Here is a 23,889-nt window from a genome sequence, read left to right on the forward strand (position 1 = left end):
AGGAGAGACTCATCTCCTGTCTTTCCAAAAATAAGGACGTCTTCGCCTGGTCCGCCCTCGACCTGGTCGGCGTCAGTCGCACTATCATCGAGCACAGCCTGGGCATAGACCCTTCGGTGCGGCTGAAGAAGCAGAGACTGCTCAAAATGTCTGATGAGAAAACAGAAGCCGCCAAAGCCGAGGTACACCGCCTGCTTGAGGCCAATTTCATTGAACCAGTTGCCTACCCTACGTGGCTTGCTAACGTAGTCATGGTGCAAAAAAAGAGTGGCAAGTGGCGGATGTGCATTGATTTCACCAGTCTCAACAAGGCCTGCCCCAAGGATAATTTCCCGCTGCCTCGGATCGACAAGATCGTCGATAGTGCGGCCGGATGCGAAGTCATGTCACTCCTTGACTGCTTCTCGGGCTGTCACCAAATATATATGAAGGAGGAAGACAAGGCCAGTACCAGTTTCATCACACCCTTCGGCACGTATTGCTTCGTCAGAATGCCGAAGGGAATAAAGAACGTTGGGTCCACCTTCTCTCACATCACCAAGATAGTGCTTGAAAGCCAAGTCGGCCGGAACATATTCATGTATGTGGACGACATTGTCGTCGCCAGCAAAAACAAAGAGGACCATCTGGCCGACCTCGCAGAAACATTCATGAACATGCGGGACGCACGACTTCGCTTAAACCCCGAGAAGTGTGTCTTCGGCGTTCGCCAGGGGAAGATACTGGGCTACCTGGTGTCGCACCGCGGGATCGAAGCCAACCCGACCAAGATCTAGGCTAGCATCAACATGATGCCTCCGTAGTCAGCCAGAGACGTCCAACGTCTGATAGGAAGATTGGCCGCCCTCAATAGATTCATTTCCAAGTCCGCAGAGCGAAGCCTACCTTTCCTCAAAACGCTACGCGGCGCAAAGGACTTTGCATGGGGACCAGAGCAAGCGGCGGCCTTCGCGTCACTAAAGCAGCACTTGTCAGAGTTGGCAATCCTCACCAGCCCCAACCCCTCGCTACCCCTGTTGCTCTACGTCGCAGCTTCGCCACACGCAGTCAGCGCAGCATTGGTCCAAGAGCAGGCCAGAGAGGGCAAACTCGGATGTGTCCAGTTTATTACGTCTCCGAAGTCCTCACGACTTCCAAATGTAACATGACGGAGTTGGAGAACATTGCCTACGCAGTCGTTATGGCATCGCGCAAGCTGCGCCACTATTTCGAAGCATTCAAGGTATGGGTCACCTCGGACAGGGGACTCGGCGAACTATTCAGAAATCCGAGGCGTCTGTCCGGATCACCAAATGGGCAGCCGAGCTCTCCGGTTACCATATTACCTTCGAGCCCAGGACGACCATCAAGTCACAAGTCCTGGCAGACTTCATCATTGACTGGACAGGGCCAATAACGCAGCCAGAGAAGGTGTGGACCATCCATTGCGACGGCGCATGGTGCCATGCGGGGACAGGCGCAGCTGCAGTCATCACATCACCCACAGGGGTCAAGCACAGATACGCAGCATGCCTCAGCTTTGCTTTGGAGTCCGACAGATGCACCAACAATGTAGCGGAGTACGAAGCTGTCATCCTCGGCCTTCGCAAGCTATGGGCACTTGGTGTCACTACATGCATAATCAAAATAGAATCCAAAGTAGTTGCCGGCCAGGTCGAAAAAGATTACACAGCAAAAGACCCCGCACTCATGTAGTATCTCACGGTTGTCCGCAGTCTTGAGAGACAATTTAAGGGCTTTATCTTGCAGCATGTGGACCGAGCTAAGAACGAAGAGGCCAATGCATTGGCCAAAGCAGCAGCCAGAGGCAAGGCCTTGCCCTCCGACGTGTTCTACCATGTCATCAGCACACCAGCTGTCCGCAGCCCAGAGGGCCTACAAATAACCAACGACACCGAAGGCCACAACATAGTCAACCTCATCATGACCGAAGACTGGCGAGCACCAATCACCCTGTTCCTGCAGGGATATTACCATCCAAGCAACATCAACGAGGCCAAGCGCCTCAAGCACCAAAGCTGGGACTTCGCACTCATTGAGGGCCAGCTTTACAAGAAGGGGGTCAGCCAACCCATGCTTAAATGCATCACCGAGACCGAAGGCGTCCAAATCCTGAGCGTAGTCCACAGCGGAACTTGCGGCTCTCACGCGGGGCCCAGGGCCCTCGCTGCCAAGGTGATCCGTCAAGGCTTCTACTGGCCCGCTATGATCTGTGCCGCGAATCGAGTCACGAGGTTGTGCGAAGCTTGCCAGAAGTTTTCCCCCCGCTTGGGCAACCCTTCGCAATTCACAAAGTTGATCGCCCACATGTGGCCCCTTCAGCGCTGGGGGCTGGACATTGTCGGGCCACTACCCACGGCCCAAGGGAACCTCAAGTTCACCTTCGTCGCCGTCGAGTATTTTACCAAGTGGATCAAGGCAAGGGCAGTATCCACAATAACATCGAAGACTGCTCAGAAATTCTTCTAGTAAAACATTGTTTGCCGATTCGAAGTCCCGTCTGTGCTCACAGTTGATAACGGCAAACAATTTGACAGCCAAGACTTCAAGGACTTCTGCTTCTCCATTGGCACCAAGCTTGCCTTCGCCTCAGTATATCACTCACAATCTAACGGCGTCGTGTTGCGCACCAACGAAAAATTTTTATGGCCATCAAGAAAATGCTTCTCGACGACAAGAAGGGTAAATGGGCCGACCTGCTACCTGAAGCAGTATGGGCGCTGAACATGACCGAGTGTCGGGCGACTAGGTTCACTCCCTTCCGCCTGCTATATGGATCGAAGGCCATGACCCCGCAGGAAATAAAACATGGGTCACCGCGGACAAGCACTTCAACCGTCCCCGACGTAGACGAACCAACTTCCAAGGACCTCATCGATGGAGACCGTGTCTTCGCCCTGCAGGCCCTCAATAAATACCAAGTTCAAACAAAAGCATGGCGCGACCACATAGTCGTCCCAAGAAAATTCAACGAAGGGGACCTCGTACTCGTCCGGACAACTCGGACAGAGTCACGGGGTAAGCTGGAGCCAAAGTGGGAGGGTCCCTTCATCGTCAAGATGAAGGCGTCCTCTAGCGTGTACAGCCTAACAACGCCATCCGACGAAGACTTAGAGCATTCCTGGAATATTGATAATCTCCGTAAATTTTTTGTTTGATTCCTCAGGGCTAACACGCCCTTGTAATCCACCAAACAGTATTATTCTGGCCCGCACTCTTTTCTTCCCGGGGGGTGAGGTTTTTAATGAGACGGAGCCATGTAATATACACGTAAAAATCTTCCGCAAAAACTAAGACAATGTCGAAAAAGACCGCATCAGTCTTCGGCATTCGACCACATCGAAGTCACCGCGAAGGGCAGCGCTGGCCACCCTCGCGTGCGACACTCCGCGCAAAAGTCGCCTAAGAGTGCAGCCGGACTAGCACAATTAGTGCGCAAAATCGAAGTCTTTTCCAAAAGACTCTCCGCGCAAAAGTCGCCTAAGGGTGCAGCCGGACTAGCACAATAAGTGCGCAAAATCGAAGTCTTTTCCAAAAGACTCTCCGTGCAAAAGTCGCCAAAGGGTGCAGCCGGATTAGCACAATAAGTGCGCAAAATCAAAGTCTTTTCCAAAAGACTCTCCGTGCAAAAGTAGCCTAAGGGTGCAGCCGGATTAGCACAATAAGTGCGCAAAATCAAAGTCTTTTCCAAAAGACTCGCCGTGCAAAAGTCGCCTAAGGGTGCAGCCGGACTAGCACAATAAGTGCACAAAACCACTCTCCGTGCAAAAGTCGCCTAAGGGTGCAGCCGGACTAGCAAAATAAGTGTGCAACATCGAAGCCTTTTCCAAAAGTCTCCGCGCAAAGGTCGCCTACGGGTGCAACCGGAATAATAGGTACAAATCGAAGTCTCTTCCAAAACACTCCGTACAGAAGTCGCCTACAGGCGCGGCCTGATCAACGAAAGAGCGCATCTTCATCACACAAAATTATGGTTACATACACACAGCGAGGGCATCACATGTTACATTGGCTCAACCTTCGGGATGATACCCATCTCCCTGTAGTTGAACAGCATTATCCTTAGTTCCTCACCCTCAAACAGATTTCGCAGCTCCCCCTCACCCACACTCACCCCAATCGGCGAGGACAACAATTCTCGCTTACCAGTCCCATCCACGCGAAGACGACCCCTCTCCACCTCGCTTCGATATTGCCTACCACTTCGCGACAATTCACTCACTCTCCGCTTCGCCACCGCCCTCCGCCGCCTATACCCAGTACTCGCGCCCGGAAGTTCCTCGGCACCCTCCGCGCGCGGTGAAGGCTCCGCTGCAGCCACATCCAACGCCGCAAAATAATCCAAGTCTTCATCTGAAGACTCCTCCATCCATGCAATCGAACTCCCAGAATCATCAGACTCAAAACACTTAGACACATAGCTAAACAAATCGTCATCAACAGCCACGGTCGAAGCCGCCACAAAAATATCATTGTTAGTAGCGGTTGCGTGCGCAGGCCCAGACCCTAGAACCTGCGCAGCAACCGAGGTTCAGTATCACACAGACAAAATTTACACACTCCTCAACACCTATACAGCCACCTGCGAAGGCTCGGCCGCGGATGTGGGGTCTTCGGCTGCCGGCTCGGCAGCCGGCTCGGCCACCACCTTCGGATCGGCTTCGCCCGTCGGCGCAGGGGCCGGTGCAGGGTCTTCGCCGGCCGCAGCGGGCGCCGGGATCGCCGAGGTGCCTTCACTGGCATCTGACGACGGCACCGGACCGACCTCCGCGGCCTCGGGTAGCGCGCCGTCCAGACCAACAAGGTCCTCGACGTCTTCGACATGAGCCATCTACAGCAATAGCACACTCATTTAGCGAAAGCACACATACCCACACTTTCAACCACACAAAAAACAGCCTCTACCTGCTCTATAGCCCGGTCGGACCGATCTCTGACAGCCTCTCGGCCGTGTGGACCCCACATCCTATCAAAAAGTTCCCCCGCTGACTGCTTCACCATAGGGTCTTCGACCTTGAAGATTTCACGTTCAAAGTTTTCATCCGCCTGGTCGAAGACCTCGTAATGCCTGCACCCCTCGCGGGACAAAAGCATTCATGGCCCCCTCGCAGGTGACGAGGGAGGCGAAGGACATGAAGCCCGTCACAATGGTCGGGAGCACCAGCAGCTCCTCCTGCAACCATTCAAGGAAGCGAAGGCCCGCTTCTTGGCCAGGCACCTCGAAGTCAGCAGTCCGCGCACCCAGCTCGCGGTATGCGTCCACAAACTGTGCGTGCGTCCACTCGACCTCCGCGCACGTCGAGGACTCGGCCTTGTCCACGCAGCTGCGCAGGGCGTTGAACCTCGCCTCCAGTTCCTCAGCGCTTTCGCGGGCGAGAATGCCCTCCGCCCGCGCCACTTTGGCTTCGGCCTGCGCAGCCTGCGCATCAGCGATGGCCTTGTTCGCCTCCCTCCGCTCCTTCACCAGCTGGCGCCGGAGATCCATCTTCTCAGCCTCCAGGGCGGCCACCTTCTCCATCAGCATGCGGTTCTTGCTTTCTGCAGCCGACTTCTCCCGCACAACATCCGCATGCTGTGCCCGGAGACGTTCGACCTCGGCAGCAACGTTCGCAGTGAGGGCACCCGACGTGACGAGATCGGCGAAGTCGACCGCCTGACAAATAAACCTATGAGACCCGAATCCGCACAAAAACAACAAACATCAAAGTCCAACACAACTTACATGCTTCAGCTATTGTGACAGCTGCTGCGACGCCTCCCTCAGCCACTGAGACATGGAGCCCGCCACGTCCTTAGCGGCAGCGGCCGACAGAATTTTGCCGCTCGCACAGAAAATGGCCCACGGGTCCCGTGCGGCACCCTTCGCCCTCACCATCGTCGTTGGCGAAGTGGTCACCACCGGATGCGGGACAATAGCCAGTTGCCCTTCGCCCGAACCTGCACCATGACACTGGTTAAAGACTTCGTCGTGCAAAAAAGAAGAAGGTCTTAACTTACCAACAAGATAATCGTCGACACTGATGTCCGTGCCGAAGTCGGCAATGCGTCGCGCCAGCGAAAGCGGCCTTCGCCCTTTCACGACCCCGCCCGGGGGTGGCTTGCTCCCGCCAGAGGCAGCAGCCTTCGTGCTCGCCGGCGCCTTGCCGTGCCCGGGGGCGGCTGTTTTCGCAGCTGGCACCAGTTTGCTACTGCCAGAGGCAGCAACCTTCGCGCTCCCCCACGCCCGTTTTGCCTCACGCATTGGATCCACCATCCTGACGACCGCCCGGTGTTTCTGCGCAGCGTCTTGATGGTCCTTCTCCATCACTGCCGATACAACAGCAGCAATATTCCGCCCATAAGGAAAAACCTTCAAGTTCCAATACTATCTTTAAACCATACTACACCTTCCGCGTCTTCCCAGAAATCTTTGCCTTTCCCATCTAAGCTTAGCTGCCGAATTTCATTGATCTTTTCATTATTTTTCAATCCATCCTTGATATCTTGCTCTAGAATGGGCTCTAGCTCAACTTCACTCCTTGAGTGTTGTTCTGAAATCCGAGACTCAACCTATCGAATTCCTTTGCTAGCTCATATGGTATCGGATGAGCGACCATCATGTTGACTTGACTCTTTCCACTCAAAGCATCTGCAACCACATTAGCTTTGCCAAGGTGATAATGTATCTCTAGCTCATAATCTTTGATCAACTCTAGCCATCTTCGTTGCCTCATATTTAACTCTGGCTGGGTGAAGATATACTTGAGACTATTGTGGTACGTGTAAACATCACACTTTTGCCCATATAAGTAATGCCTCTAGGTCTTCAGTGCATGAACCACTGCTGCCAATTCCAAGTCATGTGTGGGGTAATTCCTCTCATGAATCTTCAACTGTTGGGATGAGTATGCCACTAATCCCTTCTTGCATTAGCACACATTCTAGACCAGTGTACGAAGAATCACAATACACTGAGAAGGACTTATGAACATCTGACAGAATCAACACATGTGTTGTTGTCAACTTCTTCTTCAATGTTTCAAAGGACTCTTGGCACTCTGGGGTCCACTTGAATTCGACTTTCTTTGCCAGCAATTCTGTCATTGGCCTAACAATTTTGGAGAAACATTCAATGAAACGCCGATAGTATCCGGCCATTCTAATGAAACTCTTGATTCCCCGGACATCCCTTGGTGCTTTCCAGTCCAGAATATCTGCTACATTCTTCGGATCCACAGCTAAACCGTATCGGTTTATGATATGACCCAAGAACAGGACTTTGCTGATCCATAATTCACATTTGCTAAGCTTGGCATACAACTGACAATCCCGTAGCCTCTGCAATACTTTCCTCAAATGCTCTTCATGCTCTTGCTCATTCCAGGAATATATAAGAATATCATTAATGAACACAACTACGAACTTGTCGAGGTAGTCCAAGAATACACTATTCATCAAGTACATGAAAAAGGCTAGCGCATTCCTCAGACTGAAGGACATGACTGTGTACTCATATAGTCCATACTTGGTGATGCATGCTGTCTTCGGTATGTCCGAAGGTCGAATCCTGAGCTGATGATAACCTAACCTTAGATCTTTCTTCGAGAGCACACTGGTTGCTCTCAACTGATCCAACAGATCTTCAATTATGGGCAGGGGTACTTGTTCTTGATGGTGACTTCATTCAGAGCTCGGTGATCTATGCACATCCTCTTTGTACCATCTTTCTTCTCCACAAACAGCATTGGAGCGGCCCAAGGCGAGGTGCTGGGTCTGATGTAATCCTTCTCCAACAACTCGTCTATCTGCTTCTTGAGTTCCACCAATTCTAGTCTCGACACTCTATAGGCTCTCTTAGAAATAGGGGCGGTGCCAAGGATAAGCTCTATGGCAAATTCAACTTTTCTCTCAGGTGGCATGCCACTACAACTTTTTATGCCTTCTATGACGAATATACAATGACACTAAGCAAATTTGTCATAAATTAGTTCTGTTTATGACGTTTTCTATGAGATGATCTGATCTAGTGACAAAAAAAATTCTTCCGTCATTAAAATCCATTAAAATCGTCATTGTTTGAAATGGATGCAACTTTGTGACGATATGTTATGACAATATACGTTGGTCATATGAGTAAATCATCATAACTCCCTTTTTTACTGAGAGCTCCGGGACCCTGACAATATTAGGCGACTTTGGTATTTTGTCATTATAAATTATTTAATATGAAAAATAGTTCTCCCCACATTCTAAAATATAATTCATTTTTTATAATCATAACTCCCTTTTTTACTTTGAGCTCGGGGACCCTGACAATATTAGGCGACATTTGGTATTTTGTCATAGTTTTATAAATTATTTAATATGAAAAATAGTCCTCCCAACATTCTAAAATATAATTCATTTTCGATTAATTTTTTTCAATAAATAACTTTTTGAATGTAGTTTGTATACATGTATACGAATAAATTTGAACAAAAAAGCGTTAGAAAGAAGTATATTTATCACTAGCCCCATTGATTACATGGCATGAGTTGGTTTAAAAGGTAATTTTAGACCGGCTAATATTTAGTTTACATGGCATTATTTTTTATGGCTCGCTACTTTCCGGTTAAAATTAGTAGGAAAAAGGAAGAAACACTTGCTAGTTACTGTTGCATTTGATAAAAAAAGAAATACTTGCTTTTTTGCACTTTTAATTTGTAAAAAAAATAATGCAAACTTCTGGATCAAACCTGAGATCTGATAGTTCCCTTCATTCATCTCTTCCACTAGACCATTTGAGTGGCTACGAATAAAATAGCATCTCTTTATATACATATACATTTGAACCGCAAAATAAAATAAAAGTGACGGACTCGAACTCAACCTCTGCAGGTCCGATTAGAGCCAAAGCCCCGGCTGCTTCTGTTGGCTGCGGCGCCGGTGCCGACGTCGGCGGGAGACCTGTACATCTACTACGACTGGGAGGTCTCCTACATCTCAGCGCAGCCCCTTGGCGTTAACAGAAGGTGTTGCCCGTCCCTCCCCTCTCACCCCTTGCATTCCTGCAACAGCGGCTCAACCTTAACATCGGCGGTTGCAATAGGCGATTGGCATCAATGGCTAGTGATAATATTATTTATTTTATGTCTTGATTTCATTCAATGTCATAGAAAAGTAATCACTTGTCAATTCATTGTTTTTTGTCCATGATGCTACATAATAGTAATCGCTGGGACTTAAATTAGATTTCTGATCATGTGCGCCAAGATTAATTCAACAAACTCATGGTAATTCCTGCTTCAAGATGTATTTTGGATACTTTTGTCCTTCCAAATTTGTTATCCTCCATTAAGTAAAACATATACATGATACCTCATTGCTCTGCTGCGTTGCACTAACGCTGTTTTAGAGTCTGAGGATGCCTTGGTGGCTATGGTATGTCATAGGGTTTGTTGATAATTAGTATTTGTATAGTTAAATATATTCATAATTGTTTATTTTTGCAAACAATGTTAATGAGTAATAGTTGAGTTATTGATAGTGAGATAATCTAATAAATGTTGTATCATTTAAATGTATGGCAGATGGACAGGTCTTGGATCAATACTAGGCTTTTCAGCAAGCGATATCTAGCCGGGGTGGATGAGTTCATGAAGTTTGTAGAAGAGCGATTTACTGAAACTGAGGAGATCCTATGTCCATGTCGAAAGTGCTTGAATCAACTTTATAAAAATAAATCACAAGTAGAGGATCACTTATATATTAATGGGATGGCGAGCACATACACAACATGGATACATCATGGGGAGCCACTATTGAATGCCAGATTAAATGAAAATGTTGACCATATAGATGAACAACATAGCTTCAATGAGGATGCCTGCATAAATGAGTTTGAACAAGATAACCTTGATGATAGATTACTGGAAATGGTGCATGAGTTGTTCACATCTGAAGAAGGTGCACAAAAGTCTATGTTTGCAGTTGTTTTAGACGAGATGAAGCAGACGATTCACCCAGGTTCACCATTCACAAAATTTTCTTTTGTGGTTAGGTTACTTCATATCAAGTCATTTTATCGGATAAGCAATGTGGCGTTCACTGGAATTTTGAAGTTGTTATCATTGTCGTTCCCACAATGTTGCCTTCCGGCATCTTATAATGAAGCAAAGAAACTTATTCGTGTATTGGGACTTGGATATGAGTCAATCCATGTGTGTCCAAATAATTGTGTTTTGTTTCAGAAGGATTATGCAGAAAAAGATGAATGCCCAGTGTGTGGAGAATCTAGATGGAAAGATGGTGAAGGTAAAAGTAAGAGTCCTCGGAAGGTACTGCGACATTTTCTGTTGATTCCTAGGTTGAAAAGAATGTTTTCCTAAAAAATGTCTGAGGATGCACAATGGCACAAGTTGAAGAGGAAAGTTGTGGAAAATGAGCTTAACCATCCAGCGGATGGTAAGGCATGGAAGGACTTTGATAAGCAACACAATTGGTTTACAGAAGATCCAAGGAATATCAGGCTTGGTCTTGCAACAGATGGTTTCAATCCATTTGGGAAAATGAGCTCCTCTTATAGTATGTGGCCTGTTTTTGTTATCCCTTACAACTTTCCTCCATGGGTATGTGTCGAGCAATCAAACTTCATGATGTGTCTACTCATCCCAGGCAAAGAATGCCCTAGAAAGGATTTTGATGTCTTTTTAGAGCCACTAATTGACGAGTTGCTAGATCTCTGGTTAGGCGTCAATACTATTGATGCAAGAGTTGGTAAAGAGTTCATTCTACATGCTGCAGTGCTATGGTGCATCCATGATTATCCAGCTCTGAGCACGTTGTCAGGTAGAGTCACCAGAGGGTATTATGCATGTTTGCATTGCGACAAAAATCCCTGCTCTAGAAGAATACGGAATAAGATCTGCTATATAGAGCATCGACGATTCCTTGGAAAGGACCATCCATGGAGAAAGAAGAAAGACTTTGATGGGAAAGTTGAAACTCGTGACAAGCCAGAGGCATTTAGTGAAGCTGAGTTGAAGCAGCAGTTGGACAGGGTCAAGGATGTTAGACTAGGAAAGCATCCTCAAAACAAGAAGAGAAAGCGGGATGCAAATGATGGCCAATGTTGGAAGAAAAGGTCATGTTTGTGGGATTTGCCTTACTGGGTAGGTTTGAAACTGCGGCATAACCTTGATGTGATGCACATCGAAAAAAATATATGTGAGTCAATTCTTGGTACATTATTAGGTATTCCCAGGAAATCAAAGGATAGTGTTAATGCTAGGCTTGATATGGAAGACATGGGTATAAGAAAATCTTTGCACTTGAAGCATGATGGAGATTCATATAACGCTCCTCCTGCTCCATACACAATGGATAAAAAACAGAAGCTTGCTTTCTATGACTTTATAAGAAGTGTAAAGTTTCCAAATGGATCTGCTTCGAACCTAGCAACATGCATTACTACTGATGGATGCAACCTCCAAGGGTTAAAAACTCATGATTGCCATATAATATTGCAACGGATTTTACCTGCCGCTCTACGAGGAATCATGGATAATGACATGTACATAGCAATTGCTGAACTAGGTAACTTCTTTCAGCAATTATGTGCTAGGACATTAAAGTTAAGTGTTTTGCATAGAATGAAATCTGAAATCCCAATTGTTCTATGCAAGCTTGAAAAATATTTCCTCCTGCATTTTTTGATGTCATGGTCCACTTAACTGTCCATTTAGCTGATGAAGCTATCCTGAGAGGACCAGTGCAATATGGTTGGATGTACCCAGTCGAAAGACGGTTATATACTTTGAAGCATTCTGTGAGGAACATGGCACGACCTGAAGGCTCAATTGCTGAAGCATATGTTGCTGATGAATGCTTGATTGCTTGTTCGCGGTATTTTGATGATCTCGACACACGGCATAATCGGGAGGGCAGGAACAGAGAGCGTGTTGATATGAGCAAGGGTGATTTATCTGTTTTCCAACATGGAGTCGATTTACTCGGAGCTCATACGGTTACATACCAAGAAAATATATATGACAAGATGGTTTGGTATGTGTTAAACAATTGTCCGGAGGTTGAACAATATATAGAGTACGTCTTCCTATCTACAATTTCTACAATTTCACTTCTGGTGTCTACAAAACCTACTAATTTTATGAGCTAATTGTTTATTCAAAAATGCTTTGCAGGTTATACAGAAAGGAGCTAGAGAATGAAGGAAATCAAGATATTGAAAAAACCATTGAGAAACAATTTGCTATCTGGTTTAAGAACCATGTGAGTTGTTGTTGCATATTGTCTTTAACCATTTTTAGTGGTTCAAGATGTTTTAACTATCTTGGGGAATTATGTGTACAGATTGCAACTCTACGGTTTGTGAATGGCGAAGATGTAAGTGATGACTTATACGCTTTGTCATGTCAACCAGATCTGCGTATAAGAATATTTTCAGCATGTATTGTTGGTGGTGTACGCTTCCACACTATCGAGCGTGAGAAAAATAGGAGGACACAGAATAGTGGAGTTATGACTGGTGGCACACATAATGGAGAAGATATTGAATTTTATGGTTGCTTGAAAGAAATAATTCAGTTGCAGTACAATGCAGACTCTAGTGGACATCAGTCAGTGGTTCTATTTCAGTGTGATTGGTTTGATACCGGTAGCAACAGGGCAAGGATGAAAGATGATGGATTTTTTAGAAGCATCAACCATGCTTGTATTTGGTACAAGGATGATCCATTTATTCTATCTACACAGGCGACAAAGGTATTTTACTTGAAAGACACCAAATATTGTGGCAACCGGCGAGTTGTTCAAAAGTTTTCACATAGGCATTTGTGGAATGTTGCTGAAATTTCAAGTGATGAAATATCAAAGGGTGTGGAGCTGTCATACCAAGATGATGAGTGTCTTGATTTTCAAATTCGAGACAATGAAGTCAATATTGAGGATGGCATGTTGGCCGATGAAAATTCTTTTACTGTTCATGCAACTATAGTTGAAGACCTTTGTAGGCAAAGGGAAGATGAAGAGGAAGATCTTTTTGAGGATTATGAAGATGACATGACCCTGCATTATGCTAGTGATAATGAAGAAAGAACCATTCATAATGACAAAAATGATAATAGTGACGATGAGTAGCTTGGTTATTTGAGTCTATCATAGCAGTGTTGGGTGTTGTGGACATCATAAAAATGACCATTCTTTTTTTATTATGCCTCAAATATTTAATTATCAAGGAAAGGTCTTATTTGTCATGTTGATTAATTCTACAGCAAAGCTAAGAATTATAGAGTAGTACATTTCTTGCTGTAGAGTATTGATGATGCTCACAGAACAAAAATAAAGGCAACTTTATTACGTGAGGCAAGAAAACTGGTTCCAGATCGATTCCATTTGTTTCTATCCTTGTTTACCATTTTCTAAGAGTCCAATAATGTCCCTGTTACCTTTCCTAATTGGCACATACTATGAAGAATTGTCTTGTGTTTTCAGATTTAAATACATGTGGTTACATACTAATCCTAGAGCTCAAATTGAATACTGAGAAAAGATGTATACGCTAATGAAGAAAGGCTATAGTCCAAATATTAGAGATGCTGCTTCGGATGCTCAAAATGGACAGCAAGTGAAAGTTAATATGGGCAGAAAGAATACAACTAAATATGGGAAGAAAGAATACAACTAAATATGGGCAGCAAGTGAAAGTAAATATGAGTTATACTGATGTAGTTGATTTTGCAGATTTGTGAAGTGAGGATGGGCATCGGCAGTGTGGCTGTGTACTGAGTTATGTATTGTAGAACACAGTTTCCATGTTTTAGTTTCATATTCAGCTTTGTTTCAGAACACAGAAAAGAAAGCAACACATTTCTATTTTTTGCAACACAGTTCTGTTTTCATTCTGAACATAGAAGCAGTCCTCAGTACATAGGAAATTAAGAACACAGGAAGCAGAAAGCAGTTGCTGACATTCAGTTTTCAGCGCGAAGAAAGGAGAATGGAGGCGAGAGGGAAGACAGCCGCCGTGACCTGCTGCTCCATCCCCGCGCTCCGTGTCCGCTCTCCCTGCTGCTCCATCCCCGCGCTCCGTTGCATTTGGACTGAAATTTAGCTGAATTTGGCTCGTTGCGGACTTGTAGCTGAGATTTAGCTGAATTTGGACTGAAATAACTGCTCAAATATCTGAATGTAACTGAATGTAGCTCAAAAGGCAAAACTGTGCACCTATCTGAATGTAACTAAATGTAGCTGAAAAGGCAAAACTGTGCACCTATCTGAATGTAATTGAATGTTTGAACTGCTCAAATATCTGACTGAATGTTTGAATTGCTCAAATAACTGAATGTTTGAATAACTGCTCAATTATCTGACTGAATGGTTGAATAACTGCTCAATTATCTAACTGTTTGAATAACTGATCAAATATCTGACTGAATGGTTGAATAACTGCTCAAATAACTGCAGACTTGTGTTCAAATAACTGAATGTGCTGAAATAACTGCTCAAATAACTGAATGTGCCTTCCTCTGCTTGCTCGGTGCAGACTTGTGTTCGTTGCAGACTTGTGCTCGGTGCCGATTTGTTCACCTATATATTGCTTTGTCAGAATGACGAGAAATACATATAGCGCAGTGGTTTGTGTTAGTTGAGAGGTGTATGAGGTGCTCGGTTCGATGTAGCTTGGGTCCTTTTTTTTTTGCATTTTGTCCCATTAATCTTATATTCACACTTTTTTTTGCATAAGACCAAAACCCTTTTGCATAATCCTCTGAATTTTTTACCTTAAGCAAATAAGACTAAAACATTACTCCATGCCAAGTTTCACCATTGTTTGACCAAATTTGCTATTTATTTATTTATTTATGCCTAGGGAAGGCATTTAACCCACAGAAAATAGTAAATAGTCCAAAAAAGGGACATCTATGCATGAATTAAGTTTGTATAGGATAGATGAACAAATAGTACAAATTTCAAGGAAGAAAACAAACAAAACTAAGAAATGTAGCTCAAACCGTGTAGTTGTAGTTCAATGTCACGAAACTTGGTGAGATATGTGTCCGTTTGTGAAGCACCTATATTCAAACTTTTGCATAATCCTCTGAATTTTTTACCTTAAGCAAATAAGACTAAAACATTACTCCATGCCAAGTTTCACCATTGTTTGACCAAATTTGCTATTTATTTATTTATTTTTGCATAGGGAAGGCATTTAACCCACAGAAAATAGTAAATAGTCCAAAAAAGGGACATCTATGCATGAATTAAGTTTGTATAGGCTAGATGAACAAATAGTACAAATTTTAAGGAAGAAAACAAACAAAACTAAGAAATGTAGCTCAAGCCGTGTAGTTGTAGTTCAATGTCACGAAACTTAGTGAGTTATGTGTCGTTTGTGAAGCACCTATATTCAAACTTTTGCATAATCCTCCGAATTTTTTACCTTAAGCAAATAAGACTAAAACATTACTCCATGCCAAGTTTCACCATTGTTTGACCAAATTTGCTATTTATTGTTTTTATTTTTGCCTAGGGAAGGCATTTAACCCACAGAAAAATAGTAAATAGTCCAAAAAAGGGATATCTATACATGAATTAAGTTTGTATAGCCTAGATGAACAAATAGTACAAATTTAAGGAAGAAAACAAACAAAACTAAGAAATGTAGCTCAAACCGTGTAGTTGTAGTTCAATGTCACGAAACTTAGTGAGATATGTGTCCGTTTGTGAAGCACCTATATTCAAACTTTTGCATAATCCTTTGAATTTTTTACCTTAGGCAAATAAGACTAAAACATTACTCCATGCCAAGTTTCACCATTTTTGACCAAATTTGCTATTTATTTATTTATTTTTGCCTAGGGAAGGCATTTAACCCTTAGAAAATAGTAAATAGTCCAAAAAAGGTTTGAGCTACATTTCTTAGTTTTGTTTGTTTTCTTCCTTGAAATTTGTACTATTTGTTCATCTAGCCTATACAAACTTAATTCATGCATAGATGTCCCTTTTTTGGACTATTTACTATTTTCTGTGGGTTAAATGCCTTCCCTAGGCAAAAATAAATAAATAAATAAATAAATAGCAAATTTGGTCAAAAAATGGTGAAACTTGGCATGGAGTAATGTTTTAGTCTTATTTGCTTAAGGTAAAAAATTCAGAGGATTATGCAAAAGGGTTTTGGTCTTATACAAAAAAGTGTGAATGTAAGATTAATGGGACAAAATGCCAAAAAAAGGACCCAAGCTACATCGAACCCAGCACCTCATACACCTCTCAACTAACACAAACCACTGTGCCATATGAATTTCTCATCATTCTGACAAAGCAGTATATAAGTGAACAAATCGGCACCGAGCACAAGTCTGCAACGAACACAAGTCTGCACCGAGCAAGCAAAGGAAGGCACATTCAGTTTTGCCATCCGCCAAAAAGGAAAAAATGGGTGGTACCTCGCTAGCCAAAAAAAATATACGGCACTAAAACCGCGGCTCATGCTAACCACCGATTGAACTAAATCCTCGGCACCCACTACCCATTTAGATTGAGTCCAGTAGTTTCCTTTTTCATTCCACGACATCCCCTGCACATCCTTGCCGGTGGCGACTTCACCTCCACATCCTGCCAGCGGCGACTTCAACTCCCCATCCTGCCAGCGGCGACTTTACCTCCCCTTTCTTGCCGGCAGCAACTTCACATCCCCTTCAGCCTCTCTATCCCAAGATCAGGATGGCTCCAGGGAGGATGGGATCTCGATGCAAAAGGGATGCCCTAGCAGGTAATTCCACCCCTACTGCTAGCCCAGTTGGGAAGTTTATAGATTACTAGATTAATTAGTATTCAAAGATCCATTGTTCAGAGTTGATGTAGTCACCACAACCAACCTAGATTGCATCAGCGACAGTGAATTATTAGGTTGCTTAGCACTTATGATAAACTTAGTCATAACACTGCTTTAAACTGTGTCGAAGATAACTGATTTCTTTGAGTCCCTTCTGCAATTTTTTTGCAAATCATTTACATTTTGGATAAATTGGTTTACATAAATTTTTCAGTAATCATCACCATGAACTGGATAACCAACTATTAGTAACAAGCAGAACACCCAGTCTGCTATTTGAACTGACTCATTCGAAGCCCATCGTTTCTGCTGAATTTTACCGTATCAGACACTGATCCTTTAACATTGTTGGACATGAATTATTGAATGCACTTATCAAATCTTTAATGCATGGTCAGTCGTTTCATGCCGCCTAGCCTCTCAAGAGGATGGCATGAGCAACGACTTGGGATATGAGAAACGCCTAGCCTTGCCTTCTAGTTTTAAAATGCACTACTCATAAACTTTTCTATTAGTTTCCTTGTAACATTAGAGTGGTTTATGATTTATAAAATCATTTTATGAATGTACAGAAACCACTCCTACTGAATATGAGAAACAGAGGGCAGCACATGTGATGAGGAACAACCAAATGTTCCAACGGCTTGGGATTAATCAGCTGCGCACAATAATGACTGCTACAAGAGTAAGGAGCAAAGATGATTGTTCAGAGGAATCTGGGTCTTTGTATGACGGTGAGGACAGTGAAGGCTCTGAGCAAGAGGAGGTCAGCAAGTTACTGATTCGTCTATTTGTTTTCTCATTTTACATATCATTACTCTTGCATTTGTAAACAAATCGATATGCACATTATTGTGTTATGCCTACAGGATTTCCAGGTTGCAAAAGGTGTACGTAGCCACAACTCAACTCATGTTGCTGAAAAAACTACGCAAGGAACACGAGGACATAAAAGGGTTGTGGCCCCTGGTGTAAATGAACAACAAATTAGAATCACTAGGCAAAGGAGTGCTACCATAAACCAACAATCCTTCCTAAACCTAACTACCACTACACATCCTAGTTAAACAGCTACCACAAACCAAGAATCCACCCAAAACATTACTTCTGCAACACAATTTACTTCAACTGCAGTCGCTGAACAAAATTACACCCAAGGCCTGACTGCTGTTGCACAAGCTAATTCTCCCATACAAGCTGACATCAGCGACCACATTGCAGATGAAGGCAAGTGATTATTTATATATGTAATTTCAATTCAATTGTTATTCAATAAATTTATTAGTTTATCCTAGGCTAGTGAACCTGCATAAGTAATTCAAGTTGTAAGTATATGTCCAATTATTTTTTATATTTGGCACTAAATTGCTTTTTACTCACTCCAATAACTAGAATTGGTACCAAGGCAAAGAAGTATGGGAAAACAACTTGAATCCGTGAGCAGAGGGTTAGGCACTAAGATTCCAATCCAAATTTATGATGGAAAGCGAAGGCCAGAACCCCCTATTTAGGTCGCAAAGTTTGCATCAGAGGGTGGGATCATACTCAGGCAACATATTCCAATATTTCCACACTGGAAGGAGTACAAGAAGCAAGAGAACGAGGGTAAAATTACAGACTATATTGGCAAGCTTGCTGTAAGTCAATATTTGCATCACTTGTTCAATTACAGTCTATTGTCCTTTTCAATCAAGTATTCTAAAGTCACCACTTTTTACTAGGGTCAATTCACCATGGATGTGGACAGTAAGGCAGTCAAAGATGCATGTGTTGATATGATAAAAGGAGGGCAGCGCCAGATGAGGTATAGGCTGAAAAGGAAGTACTTCACCGGGGTTCCTGCAAATCAAGTGAGGACTACATCGCCTGTTCCATGTATGACTGATGACCAATGGAAAGATTTGGTACAAATGTGGTCTACCCCAAACCACAAGGTATTTGTGATCAAGCTCCATTTCATCCCTCAACATAATTAACTTTTTCATCCTTTTCCAAGTGATGTATGTGTTGATAGTATTGTGCTTCCTAAAGTCGCATACATAAACTTAGCTAGGAGTGAAAGACTCAATGATGAATTATAGTTCGGTTAAGAAAATGGATGAGACTATGCAATCATCATAAATAGTTTCACAATACAATTAAATATATATATTTCTCTACCTTACAGTTTCATTTTACACGCAGAACAATTGTGTCAAGAACAAACTTAATCGTGAGAAGGTCAATTTCCACAGTGCACAGGATCTCAATCCTACATTGCAAAATCCTATGTAGTGGTAAGAAATTGTTATGTGTGGATGAACTCGTTGCTTGTCAAATTCTTGGTTAATGTATGAATGGGTACTGCTACTACCTACCAACACGGTCACCTTAATATCTCTAATATTTAGACTACATCATTGCTTTTTTAACGTATGCACTACTTCTTCTTGGTTGTTTTTTATTTTCAACAACCATTTTGTGTATTAACAATTCCTAGCTAGAGTACGGTCTTTAAAATACATATGATGCCTTCAAATATAATTGTTTTTGCTAGCAGATCTTGTGCTTTGACTGAGTTAATTGCTTATTTAGTTGATTATATAGTCATGTTAAGTGCATAAATGACTCGATACAGATTAAATCATCACCAAATTCTAGAATAAAACATGTAGAGTTGTACCACAATAGCTAGAAATATGCAGTCTCAGGTTCCCATCTTTGAACTCCTAGTCAGATAGCTGAAGGTCATGTACATAAAAGAACGTTGAGGTTGGGGAGAGTTCGATTTCAAAAGATGTAACTGCAGTGAACCTCTGACTAACCTGTAGTGATTACAGTGCTCCTACAAGCCTTCAGATGCTTGTAGCAGCAGCTACATCTGCTGCAACTAGTTGCTTGGAAGCTTTTTATTGAAACTATTTTGGCCGCATCTAATTTTTTTATATTGAGCTTGCTACACAGTAATTGCTGATTTAGGTACTGCTAAGCAGCTGAGCTACATCTGCTGTAACCAGTTGCTTGGAAGCTATTCACTCTAATTGTTTTGGCTGCATATCTAATTTTTTTATATTGGGCCAGTTGTGCAGCTATTGCTGCATCAGGTACTGCTGAGCAGCTAGATTGTGTAGTAGCAGCCACAGTTGGTGAAAAAAGCACAAGCAAGCAGAATTTAAAGCTAAAATGATGCACAATAGTTAGAACCTATAAAAACTACATACCCAGTTCAGTTCTTAATATGTCTACATGCTGTTACAATTCAATAATCTAAATCTCAACCTGTAGCTTCTGTTTTGATCAACCATGCTCACAAAATTTATTTGACATCATTTTAGAGGCAAGAAAAATATAAAGATATGGAACCTAGTGCAATTGATCTTTTCAAGGAGATGCATTGCAGCAAGAAGAAAGGATTTAGTGAGGCCGTTCAGAAAGCTATAGTAAGTACATGTTTTCTCTCTTTGTTACCCGTCTCCAACATGAATTATAATATATTAAGTTTCAATATTTATGTTAGGGTGATATGGAAGCAATGGTGGCAACACCAGTTGAAGATGGACAGCATGTGCTGTCTTCGACAGAAGTTGTTTCCAATGTGCTACCGGGTTCAAGTAAATTTCTTCACAATGCTGGCCTTTTACCTGCCTCCAAGAGAAGCAATACAAGGACTATCTCGACAAGGATGCAAGAGCTTCAGACTCAATTGGACACTGAGAGGCAAGAAAAAAATGGATTTCGAGAAGAAATGGAAACCCTAAAGGCCCAGTCACAAGCATCTGAGGCAACCATTGCTAATCAATCGACTGAGATTGCAGATTTGAAGAAGTCCTTATCAGAAAATAACAGTCTCCTTCGACAAATATTAAGCATCAATCGTGGCCAGATGACTCCTCCTTAAGTATGCTTGCTAGGGTGTTGGTGTCAACCATCCTGAAGATTGATCTCACAAAACTTTAGACCTCGTTTTATCCTTATGCTTGCTGTAGAAATTAATACGAACTACAACTTGTTCTATTGTTCACTTGTTATAGAGGATTATGAATCATGTTTAATGTTAAAAGCTTATGTGTTGGATGCATTATGCTTGAAATATATGTGGATATTGTTACTTTGGATGTTTGTAAAAAATATGTGCATTATGTGTTGGATGGTTTTGGGCATCAAGCATTAGTGACGAATCAAAATGTCAGAATGTGATTGCCACATCAGCTGCTATGTCACTGTTTTTATGACAAAATATTCGTCATAGTTTATTTGACATGTCAGCTGCCATGTCATCTGCCACCTCATTCATCTTATGACAAAACATATTGTCACAAAGTTGTTGCCACATCAGCATCCACGTAAGCTCATTTATGACGAATATATTCGTCATAAAAATGTGCCACGTCACCTGCCACTTCATTTAGCCATATCATCAGACATGTGGCAACCGGTCTCATGGTACAATTAGTGACGTTTTTGCTCCACATTTATGACAAATTGGAGTGTCATAGATTTAATGACGAACTTTTAGGTCGTCACTAAATTTATGACGTTTTTAAACCATTTGTCACAAAGGTTGCTTTAACACAGAGCTTCTGTGACGATAGCAGTTTTGTCATAAAGACGTCACAACCGAGCAAACTATGACAAAAAAACCACTGTTTGTGACGTAATACAAATGTCATAGAAGGTAACATGTGTTGTAGTGTGCCTAGTAAATCCTCGAGAAATACATCCAGGAATTCTGATACTACTTTGATGGCTTCCAGCGATTGACTTCCTCACTATGGGCATTGATCTGGTGACAGCTTCCTTTTCTTGGTCTGGACAAGACCAACTCCACTATTGGGACTATGCTTCGTCGCCGAAGGTCTTGTAGGGAGAAACAGCTTCGGCTGAAGCTGTTCGCATGTGATGACCGAAGGTTCCTCTGTATGAAGCTTCGGAATTACAAACCGACTTAAGAGTAGAATGACCTTTTAGTCCATAAATGTTTGAGTCGCTGTTGTAATTCCTTATGAGGGACATAATTGTAATTCCTCACAGGCTGTGTCCCGTGCCTATAAATAGTGAACAGTATTCCTTTACTGTTCACGGATTCCTATAATTGCAACCGCATCATTCGGGAATCAATCTTTGTCAAGGCAAAGGTATAATTGTATCCAATGCTTAAATATATTAAATCAATTTAATATGAAAGTAATGTTGTTCATTTGTAATTTATTTACCTTTGACGCTTCATATTCTATATTACTTTATTCAATCTATTACGAAGATTTAACCTTCGTAATTGTATTGCCTTTAACCTTCGTCCAAAGTTCATTAATCCTTAAAGGAATAATGCTTCGTTGGACGAAGGGCATCAACATTTAACACTCTGTGTTGCCTTGTTCTTAATTCATAGCATTTGAGAACAAGTCCCCAACATTGGTGCCCACCTCCGGTCAACTCACTTCCACTTTTTGAGCTCATGGCTTCGATTAGCGATCAAGCTGGAGCTGCTTCGGCCCCGAAGCTGGTGCTCCCGATAACAGGTGGTTCATGCTCAGAGCCAGCCAACAAAAAGCAGAAGAAAGAGGCGCAGAGAAGGGTACAACATGTTGGAGTGCAGGGACCCTTCATCAAGTCAAGATGGTCCCACATTCCAATCACCTTCTCCCAACAGGATCTTCAACTCAAGGATTTTCTTCACAACGATGCTATGGTTATTTCTTGCGTTATCAAAGGGTTTCTGGTCCACAATGTTTTGGTTGATACAGGCAGTGCAGCTGATATTATATTTGCTAAGGCCTTCAGACAAATGCAAGAGCCAGAAGATAAGATCCATGATGCTACACACCCTCTCTGTGGCTTCGGAGGAAGACAGATTGTAGCACTGGGCAAGATCACCATGCCAGTGACCTTCAGATTCATCAACAGCACCAGAACTGAGCAAGTTGTGTTTGACATTGTTGACATGGAATACCCTTACAATGCAATTATTGGTCGTGGCACCCTCAATGCTTTCGAAGCAATTCTTCATCCTGCTTATCTTTGCATGAAGATACCTTCGGATCAAGGACCCATTGCTATTCATGGAAGTCAGGAAGCTGCCAGAAGGGCCGAAGGAAACTGGACTGACTCAAAAGCAATCCATAATATAGATGGAGCTGAAGCTTGTGAACAGTACAAATTCAGAAGGGAGAAAGCAGCTTCGGCAGATCAGCCGAAGCCCATGCTCTTATGTGAGGACATAGCAGAGCAGAAGGTGCTGTTAGGCTCCCAATTATCCGAAGAACAGGAGAAAACCTTGATAAGGTTTTTGTTCAACAACAAAGATGTTTTTGCATGGTCAGCTAATGATCTTTGCGGAGTTAACAGGGATGTTATTGAACACTCGCTCAATGTTGACCCATCCTTCAGACCCAGAAAGCAGAGGCTTTGGAAAATGTCTGATGACAAGGCCGAAGGAGCTCGGAATGAAGTCAAAAGACTCCTCAGTGCAGGAGTTATCAGAGAAGTAAAGTACCCAGAATGGCTAGCTAACACTGTTATGGTAAAAAAGGCCAATGGGAAATGGCGAATGTGTATCGATTTTACGGATCTCAACAAGGCCTGTCCGAAGGACGAATTCCCATTGCCAAGGATAGACTCCTTAGTTGATGCAGCAGCTTCGTCAGAGCTTATGAGTCTTTTAGATTGTTATTCAGGCTATCATCAAATTTGGATGAAGAAGGAGGATGAGCCGAAGACCAGTTTCATAACCCCTAGTGGAACATATTGTTACCTTCGGATGCCTGAGGGGCTCAAGAACGCTGGAGGAAGTTTCAGCAGAATGACTTCGAAGGTTCTTCAGTCTCAGATAGGCAGAAATGTGTTAACTTATGTTAAGCACGAAACAAGAAAATCACATTGCTGATTTGCAGGAGACCTTCGCCAGTTTTAGACAAGCTGGTCTAAAGCTGAATCCAGAAAAATGTGTCTTCGGAGTAAAGAAGGGGAAATTTCTTGGATGCTTGGTTTCAACAAAGGGAATTGAAGCTAATCCAAGTAAAATTGAAGCTATACTTCGAATGGAGCCACCAAATACAAAAAAGGGGGCCCAAAGATTGACGGGGAGGCTGGCATCTCTC

General features: G+C 43.0%; 1 pseudogene; it reads left to right on the forward strand.

Moving 5' to 3' along the window:
- The first annotated feature begins 16,430 nt into the window (after positions 1 to 16,430).
- Positions 16,431 to 20,900, forward strand: LOC103638532 (uncharacterized; annotated as a pseudogene).
- Positions 20,901 to 23,889: the final 2,989 nt, after the last annotated feature.

The sequence above is a fragment of the Zea mays genome, chromosome 9 (assembly GCF_902167145.1).
Source record: "Zea mays cultivar B73 chromosome 9, Zm-B73-REFERENCE-NAM-5.0, whole genome shotgun sequence".
Lineage (NCBI taxonomy): Eukaryota > Viridiplantae > Streptophyta > Magnoliopsida > Poales > Poaceae > Zea > Zea mays.